General features: G+C 40.5%; 1 protein-coding gene across 1 annotated transcript in view; it reads right to left on the reverse strand.

Annotated features, from left to right (window-relative positions):
* Positions 1–9,306, reverse strand: part of BLTP3A (bridge-like lipid transfer protein family member 3A) — a 77,654-nt gene that overhangs the window by 67,495 nt on the left and 853 nt on the right. The gene's annotated exons all lie outside the window — the stretch shown is intronic.

Raw genomic sequence — 9,306 nt, forward strand, 5'->3', positions numbered from 1 at the left:
GGATAAAAAGTATTTTTCCCCCTCTCCCCAGCTCCTTCAAATACAGTTCCCTAACAACCAAGACCCAGAACTTCATACAGTAAGTTTATGTGGCTTTTGCAGGCTAATGTAGGGAACTATTCAACATTACGTCACTATTTCTACTGGACTACACACTCCAAATTTCAAACTTAGAAATAACTGTTGGGAACACAGTAACACAGTACTTCTGTCAAGTCTGACTTAAATACATTGATTGCCATCAATGCCTCCACAATTTTTTAAAACAATAGGCTGGAATCCAAGCTACATATAACCAATGTACTCTAAAGACCAAGCATACATGTAAAAAGACTGCTGTGTAGGCAAATGAAACAACAGTCAATTCCACAAATATTTTATAAGATATCTAGGCCTAGCCAGGTGTGGTGGCTGTAATCTCACGCCTGTAATCCCAACACTTTGGGAGGCTCAGGTAGGTGGATTACTTGAGGCCAGGAGTTTGAGACCAGCCTGGCCAATATGGTGAAACCCCACCTCTACTAAAAATACAAAAAATTAGCTGGGCACAGTGGCATGTGCCTGTAATCCCAGGTACTTAGAAGGCTGAGGCATGAAAATCGCTTGAACCTAGGAGGCAGAGGTGGCAGTGAGCCGAGATCGCATATATATATATATATATGCCTTATTTTTGTGACAAATAGATACTAACTACATACCCTTTACCTAAATTACTAAGATGTATTATTATTTTACACTTTAGTTTTCTGCTTTACTGTAGATACTGATTGATTCTACTGCTTATAGATACTGGGAAATGTTCTTTTCCAGTATTTATCTGTATTCAGCACCAGTACTTTAATGTGTGTTCACAACCAGTAGCAAATACTTGCCCTCACCACACAGAGTTAAAAGGTCCCTTAAAGATATGGGATGAACTGGATTTCCTTGTCCTCCCCTCCCTACAACCGCCATTACTCCCCAAGTCTAAGGTTCTCCGAGCTCTGAATTTCAACCATGCATTCTCACTACATATATCTTCTCCCACTTCACCCACTCAACGCATCCTCAAACTCTCCCATTTCAAAGCAGCCAAGACACACAATCCCTGCTATTTTAGAGGACACACTACAGTGGGTATAGAGAACTCAGCTTTCTTTTCAGTAATCAATGCCATACTCAGATTATTCAACCAGGTTCTGCATTAGGTAAGGGTACCTAAATAACCTCTAATATTTTTTCACCCTAATAAAGTATGTTATCTTCTTAGACTTCGTATAAGTAAATCCTCTAAAGGACCAACCCAGTATATATATTTCAGCTATTTCAGCTATGCTGAGGTCAAAGTTTCCTCCTTGAGGTATGCCTTGCCATGGAAAAAAAAAAATATATACATATATAAATAGGAACAACTTTGGTTCCTTCTCTGCACAAGCATCAGTGCAAAAGCATTAATCTCAACCTCTCTGTACTGAAAGACTAAGAAATGTAATTTCCAAATATTTAAATGTCTAAAGAATTAGACATCTGGAAAAGTCTGGCATAACCTTGAAGATGATGAAAAAAAAAAAAGCATTATCTCCAAAAAGTAACAGTTATCTCTCTTAAGCTACTCTAATAAGATAAATAGTAATGGTTATTGTTTATGGAATACTTTTCTGGGACCAAGGAGATTTATACATTTCTAATTCCCAAAACATTATGCGTTATTATGCCCATTTTACAGATGAAGAAACTGAAACTTGGAGAAGCTAAAAAAACTTGCTGAATGTCTAGCTTAGAAGTAGCAGAATCAAAATTCACAGCCACCTTTTGGAATCCAAAGCCTGGTTCTTTCTGCTATATTGACATGCTTCTCAATTTTTCAAAGCAGGTAATTTTCATTACTGTAAACCATATATTATGCTGTTGTTGTATGTCAAATACATACTACAGTACTGCTTTGAAAATTTTATTGCTTTTAAATACTTTTTTTTTTCCCAGACAGGGTCTCACTCTGTCACCCAGGCTGGAGTGCAGTGGCATGATCTTAGCACACTGCAGCCTCAGCCTCCCAGGCTCAAGTGATCTGATCCTCCTGCCTCAGCCTCCCAAGTAGCTGGGACTACAGGTGCAAACCACCAGGCCTGGCTATTTAAATTTCCATTTCTTTAATAAAGATAAAATGCTATGCTAATGGGGCAAGATTACAAAGCAAGTATGAAACTATTTCATTAATATCTAGGGTAGCCTAGGCCTGGCATGGTGGCTCATGCCTGTAATTCCAGCACTTTGGGAGGCTGAGGTGGGCGGATCACTTGAGGTCAGGAGTTCGAGACCAGCCTGGCCAACATGGTGAAACCCTGTCTCTACTAAAAATACAAAAATTAGCCAGGCCTGGTGGTGGGCACCTATAGTCTCAGCTACTCAGGAGGCTGAGGCAGGAGGATCACAGGAGCCCAGGAGGTGGGGGTTGCTGTGAGGCAAGATCATAGCACTGCACTCCAACCTGGGCAACAGAGCGAGACCCTGTCTCCAAAAAAACAAATAAACAAAATCCAGGGTAGCCTAAATATCAAATATTTAACAAAAACCCAAATGCCTGGAGAACAGGCCCTCCTTTCTCTTAATCTATGTGATTGTCATTTTGACAGAGGGCTGAGCATTACATCCAATCCAAGTAAGAAATGTTATAGTTAATGGTCAGAAATAACCCTAATTATTTTCATTGTACCTTTGTAATGTGAACATTACTCCAAAAAAGATCTTACGTTTTCAAGGTTCTGATATCTGCTTGTGACTAAAATTTTAAATACCTCAGAATCTAAAAACTGAACTGACAGCAAAAATAAAATACCTACCTGGTTTACCACAGACAAAGTGAAAAAAAAAAAAAAGAAAGAAAATTAAAAATACATTCACCAGAATGGGTACAATGAAAAATGCAAAGCACTGGGAAGGATATAAAATAATCAGATCCCTCACACACTTCTGGTGGAAATGTAAATTGGTATAGCCACTTTCGAAAATGGTTTAGTGTATTCATTAAAGCTGAACATATACATATTCTACAACCTAAAAATTCTACCCTACATGTATTTCCAACAGAAATGTGTACATTTGTTTAAAGGACATGTACTAGAATGTTTCTAGCAGCACTGTTCATAACAGCACTAAACTGGTAAACTATCCAGAATTCCATCAACAGTAAAATGTACAAGTAAACTGAGGTATTATCACACAATGAAATGCTATACAGCAATGAAAAATAGAGTCTACAACTTGATGCAAAATATGGATTAATCTCACAAATGTTGCACTAAAGAAGTCAGACATAAAAGTATAAATATAATTCCACATAAAATACAAAATTGACAAAACTAATCTATGCTGTTAGAAACCTGGACACTGGTTACCCTTCGGTGGAGGTAATGACTGGAAGGAGACACAGGGCAGGGTGGGAGGCTTCTCAGATGCTAGTAATATTGTTTCTTCAGGTGGCTGCTAGTGACATGAGCATCGTCAGTTTGAAACACTCAATACATGAGAGGCATTACGGCAGCAGAGTGGTTGAAGAGCACAGCTCTGGAATTGGAATGCCTGCATTTGAATCTCTCTATCACTTACTAGTTACAACTTTGGGTAGGTTATTTAACTTTTCTGTGCTTCCTTTCTTCATCTATAAAATATGCCTAATATGTACCTCACAGGCTATTACGAGGACTAAATTGTCTTAAGATTTGTAAAGTGCTTATTAGCCCAGTGGGTTATTATTAAATACTTGCTAAGTAAATAAAAGTGCTTTATTCTGAAGCAACACAAGAAAATGAGAAAGGGAAACAGAAACACAGGATTTAACTATTACTAGAAAATGCATGAAATAATTATTTTGGAAAAGAGCGTGATAATAACTACAGTCTAATGTAAAAAGAACATGACCTGGAAGCTGTGACTAGTCCGACAAGTTTCCACCTAAGTGGACCTTGGAAAAGTAACAGCCTCTCTGAGCCTGGAATTCCTCACTGTCAACCGGAGCCTGGCCCTGATGATCTCTAAGATCTTTGCGGCTCCTCAGTGCTCATCAAGGTGATGAACGGAGGCAGTCATCATGAACTAAGAGGGCTAAATTTGCAGTCAGGCTCTCTTATTCTCCAAAAGAAATGCTGAAATCTTCTATGCCTCTGAATTTCGTCTAACATGTTTTTAAAATATCTATCATGTCTATCAGCCGTGTCTCTATCACTGAGGTTCACATTTCCTGCCGTCATTTAAATAAATAATTAAGGCTCCTGATGGGTTTTTTAAAAGAGCCGGCTGGGTTTCTGTCATCCATGCCATCACAGTGGCCCGAACTTCTTTGGCTTCGTTATATAACGACTCTTTATTAAACATCTATTTATATGTCAGGCACTATAATAAAAACTTTATCCCAAATGTGCCAAAAAAAATTGGATATGTATTATTCTTCCTCCTTCTTATCTTTTACAGATAAGAAAACTAAGGCTCAGGGCCGGGCGCCGTGTCTCACGCCTGTAATCCCAGCACTTTGGGAGGCCAAGGCAGGCGGATCACAAGGTCAAGAGATCAAGGCCATCCCAGCCAACATGATGAAACCCCCTCTTGGTGTTGGCAGCCGCTGCCGCGCCGCCGTCACTCTCCAACACCAGCGCCGCCTCTCCTCGTGGAGCTCCAGCCGAAGGAGAAGAGGGGGTAAGTAAGGAGGTCTCTGCACCATGGCTCCTACAAAGCAGACTGCCCGCAAATCGACCGTGGTAAAGCACCCAGGAAGCAACCGGCTACAAAAGCCACTCGCAAGAGTGCGCCCTCTACTGGAGGGGTGAAGAAACCTCATCGTTACAGGCCTGGTACTGTGGGGCTCCGTGAAATTAGACGTTATCAGAAGTCCACTGAACTTCTGATTCGCAAACTTCCCTTCCAGCGTCTGGTGCGAGAAATTGTTCAGGACTTTAAAACAGATCTGCGCTTCCAGAGCACAGCTATCTGTGCTTTGCAGGAGGCAAGTGAGGCCTATCTGGTTGGCCTTTTTGAAGACACCAACCTGTGTGCTATCCATGCCAAACATGTAACAATTATGCCAAAAGACATCCAGCTAGCACGCTGCATACATGGAATGGGAAACATTTCATTCTCAAAAAAAAAAAATTCTCTTCTTCCTGTTATTGGTAGTTCTGAACGTTAGATTTTTTTTTTCCATGGGGTCAAATGGTACCTAAGTATATGATTGCGAGTGGAAAAATAGGGGACAGAAATCAGGTATTGGCAGGTTTTCCATTTTCATTTGTGTGTGAATTTTTAATATAAACGTAGAGGCGTAAAGCATTAATGCAAGTTAAATGTTTCAGTGAACAAGTTTCAGCGGTTCAACTTTATAATAATTATAAATAAACCTGTTAAATTTTTCTGGACAATGCCAGCATTTGGATTTTTTTAAAACAAGTAAATTTCTTATTGATGGCAACTAAATGGTGTTTGTAGCATTTTTATCATACAGTAGATTCCATCCATTCACTATACTTTTCTGAGTTGTCCTACATGCAAGTACATGCTTTTAATGTTGTCTGTCTTCTGTGCTGTTCCCATAAGTTTGCTATTAAAATACATTAAACTATTAAAAAAAAAAGAAACCCCGTCTCTACTAAAAATACAAAAATTAGCTGGGCATGGTGGTATGCACCTGTAGTCCCAGCTACTCGGGAGGCTGAGGCAGGAAAACCACTTGAACTCGGGGGGCAGAGGTTGCAATGAGCCGAGACTACACCACCGCAAAAGGTTGCCCTGCTGATTAGTGGCAGGACTGGAAGGTGAATCTGGCATGTTTGGCTTCAGAGTCCATGCTCCTTCCATTAACGATAGACGCTTGACTTTCTTTACAATCTATCATATTTCTTCTTACTTGTATAATGAAAGATCATTAGCTTAGGTAATCTAAAACAAGAAAAACCTAATTTAGTGAAAAATCAATTTTGAATATTTTTTAAATGATTACTTTGTGTTTCTAAGAAAAGGTTTCTTCTAAGGTCTATTTAAATGAATGCTGGGCATTAAAGCTATTTGCATTGAGCAGCAGTCATGCAAACCATGAGTTAAAGCCTTTAAAAGACATTTATATTTCTTCCCTGCTGCATCCCCAGTGCCTAGATTAGTGCCTGGCCTAGGGTAGGCATTTAAGAAAAACATATTGAATACCATTCTCTTCAAATCTTGTTTACCAAAATACTCTACTACTAAGGAAGGTGCATTCCAACAAGATACTTTATCATCTGAAAAACTTCATGCCCCAAAGCAGCATAATATGACTAACTGGTATATCCTCTCTGCTGTGGGCCATTCTCCTCTAAGTCAAATGGCACTGTCATCACCATCAACAAGTAACTACCAAACACCTACAGTATTTATTTAATACAGTATATTTTTATTTAACTTGGTATGCCTTCCCTTCTCTCTCTTTCCCCATCACGCTTGGGAAGCCACAGAGTCATAGTTCCTCCCCAGGCAGGCCAGCCTGTATGTGGTAAAGACTACACAGACACACAAATGTCACATGTGATTAGGCAGCTTTTCCAAGCTAAACAAACACAAAAGCCCCAAGAGTTTGGCCTTTCCCCCAACAAAACTCATAACTTACCACCTCTTCCTGCAGCCCTGAAATTGCAACTGTAACGTGACCTCTTCCTCAGTCCCCTGCCCAATGCTGAGAAAATCAGAAATTTTCCCCAATGTCTGTGATACTTATTCCTACTTCATCTATTATTTTAAAAAGGCACTGTGTTCACCAAGGAATGTGTAAGAATATACTGCTAAAATTTTTCTTTACAAACTGTATGTTCAGGCTGGGCACAGTGGCTCACCCCTGTAATCCCAGCACTTTGGGAGGCCGAGGCAGGACCTCTTGAGGCCAGGAGTTCAAGACCAACATGGGCAACATAGCAACTTGGTCTCTACAGAAAATTTTAAAAATTAGCCAGGGGCATGGTGGTGCATGGTCTCAGCTACTCAGGAGGCTGAGGCAGGAGGCTCATTTGAGCCTGGGAGGTCAAGGCTTCAGTGAGCCATGATCGTGTCACTGCACTCCAGCCTAGGCACAAAGCAAGATTCCGTCTCTAAAAAACAAAAACAAGGCTGAGCGCGGTGGCTCACGCCTGTAATCCCAGCACTTTGGGAGGCAGAGGCAGGCAGATCACGAGGTCAGGAGATGGAGACCATTCTGGCCAACATGGTAAAACTCCATCTCTACTAAAATACAAAAAAAAAAAAAAAAATTAGCTGGGCATCATGGCACACGCCCGTAGTCCCAGCTACTCAGGAGGCTGAGGCAGGGGAATCTCTTGAACCCGGTAGGTGGAGGTTGCAGTGAGCTGAATTCGCACCACTGCACTCCAGCCTGGCGACAGAGTGAGACTACATCTCAAACAAAACAAAACAAAACAAAACTCTATGTTCATAGGAGTGCACAGAATATCTGTGCACTACAGAGAAAAGTGTACCAGAATTAGGTTCTGTTCCATTACCTTACCTTCCTATGCAACTTGGGCAAGTCACTTAACTTCTCTAGGCTTTGGTTTCCTCAGCCATAAAATGAAGTATGGAACTAGATCAGGGATTATTCATCTAGTTCCAGGATGCCTTGAGGGATTCAGGCATGTGCTTCAGAAGTTTATAACTGCTCCTTCCTCTCAAACTTATATAAAAATCACCTGTTTGCATATATGAATTTTTCCAGAGACAAGATCTATAGCTTATATCAAATTGTCACACAAATTGTGATCCAAAAAATAACCATACCTGTTTTATTGAGCACATACTGTATGTTAGGCACTGGGTTAAGTCCTTACATATATTAATTCATGTACTACAATAACCTATTTTAATTTTTAATTTTGTGGGTACACAGTAGTGTATATATTTACGGGGTACAGGAGATGTTTTGATGCAGGCATGCGATGTGAAATAATCACATCATGGAGAACGAGGTATCCATCCTCTCAAGCATTTACCCTTTGAGTTACAAACAATCCAATTACACATTTTATCTTAAAACATACTAATTTTTTTTTTTGAGACACAGTCTTGCTCTGTCACCTAGGCTAGAGTGCTGTGGCACAAGGCTCACTGCAACCTCCACCTCCTGGACTCAAGAGATCCTCCTGCCTCAGCCTCCCAAGTAGCTGGGATTACAGACGTGCACCACCATGACAGACTAATTTTTGTATTTTAGTGGAGACAGGGTTTCACCATGTTGGCTGGGCTGGACAAATAGTAGGTCTTATTATTCTTTCTTTCTTTTTTTTTTTTTTTTTTTGTACCCTTGAAGTAGATACTGTTCTTATTCCCGTTTTAGAGAAAGTAAATCAGAAAGAACCCAGGCTCTTAAACAACAATGCTATGATAAGTGAGATCATCTCTAAGCCCTAAAATTCTGTGTCCTTTCAAATTATACAATTCCCTATTCCATTCTGCGATCTTTGGTCATGCCCCAAATACTACTATATCTTTACACAAAACAACCAGACTCATGGAACATCTAGATTACTATTACCTGAAAAAGAATATATTACGTTAATCTGAGTAAAAGGTCCAAAGGCACTTTCCAGCACCAGCCTCCAATGTGCAATTTTTCTTTTACTACGTTGTGATTAACCAAAAGATGGATCTGGGTCTAATTACTAATTAAAGTCTCAGATCAAAGTAACAGTAAATAAGCTAGAGTGTCAGCCAGGAAAAGGGGATGCAGTGGCAGGAATAGCATCTCACATACCGCTTACCAAAGCAATGAGAAGACACAGAAAGAAACATCAGTGCAAGCCTGGGTGTCCCATGTTGACCGACATCTCCCCTCACCCCTACCTCCTGAAAACCACTGACCACTGTGCCTCCAAGCCCTGGATCACTCTCCATTTGAGATACAAAGGCTGATTAAGGTATTAACCATCACCAACTCCAGCATGGAATAAGGAGTGAAAACTAAGTGAAACCTAGCTTCCAATTTTTGTGGCCACTGGTTCTGACAACCAGCCACCGGAACACGGGGTTCAGCAGTCACTCGGCTACATCTGAAAACTGCTTTGCCGGCCAGCCTCCTCATGCCAAATTACTCAGAGACATAACATTGCTTAATAAAAGGCTGCAAAGCTGAAGCGGACGTTGTTGGTTCTTTTCACAGGCTGTCAAAAAACCTCCACATCTTAAAGGGAAGGTTGCGGAAACTTTATCCCCAACTCTCATGACCTTTCTCCAATTAGGCTGTGTAATGAAAAGAAAAGCAAAAGAGGGAGAATGAAGTCCAGAGGAACGGCCCTGAGTGCTGGGCTTTTCCAAAGGTGATGCAAC

The sequence above is a fragment of the Macaca nemestrina genome, chromosome 5, assembly GCF_043159975.1.
Source record: "Macaca nemestrina isolate mMacNem1 chromosome 5, mMacNem.hap1, whole genome shotgun sequence".
Lineage (NCBI taxonomy): Eukaryota > Metazoa > Chordata > Mammalia > Primates > Cercopithecidae > Macaca > Macaca nemestrina.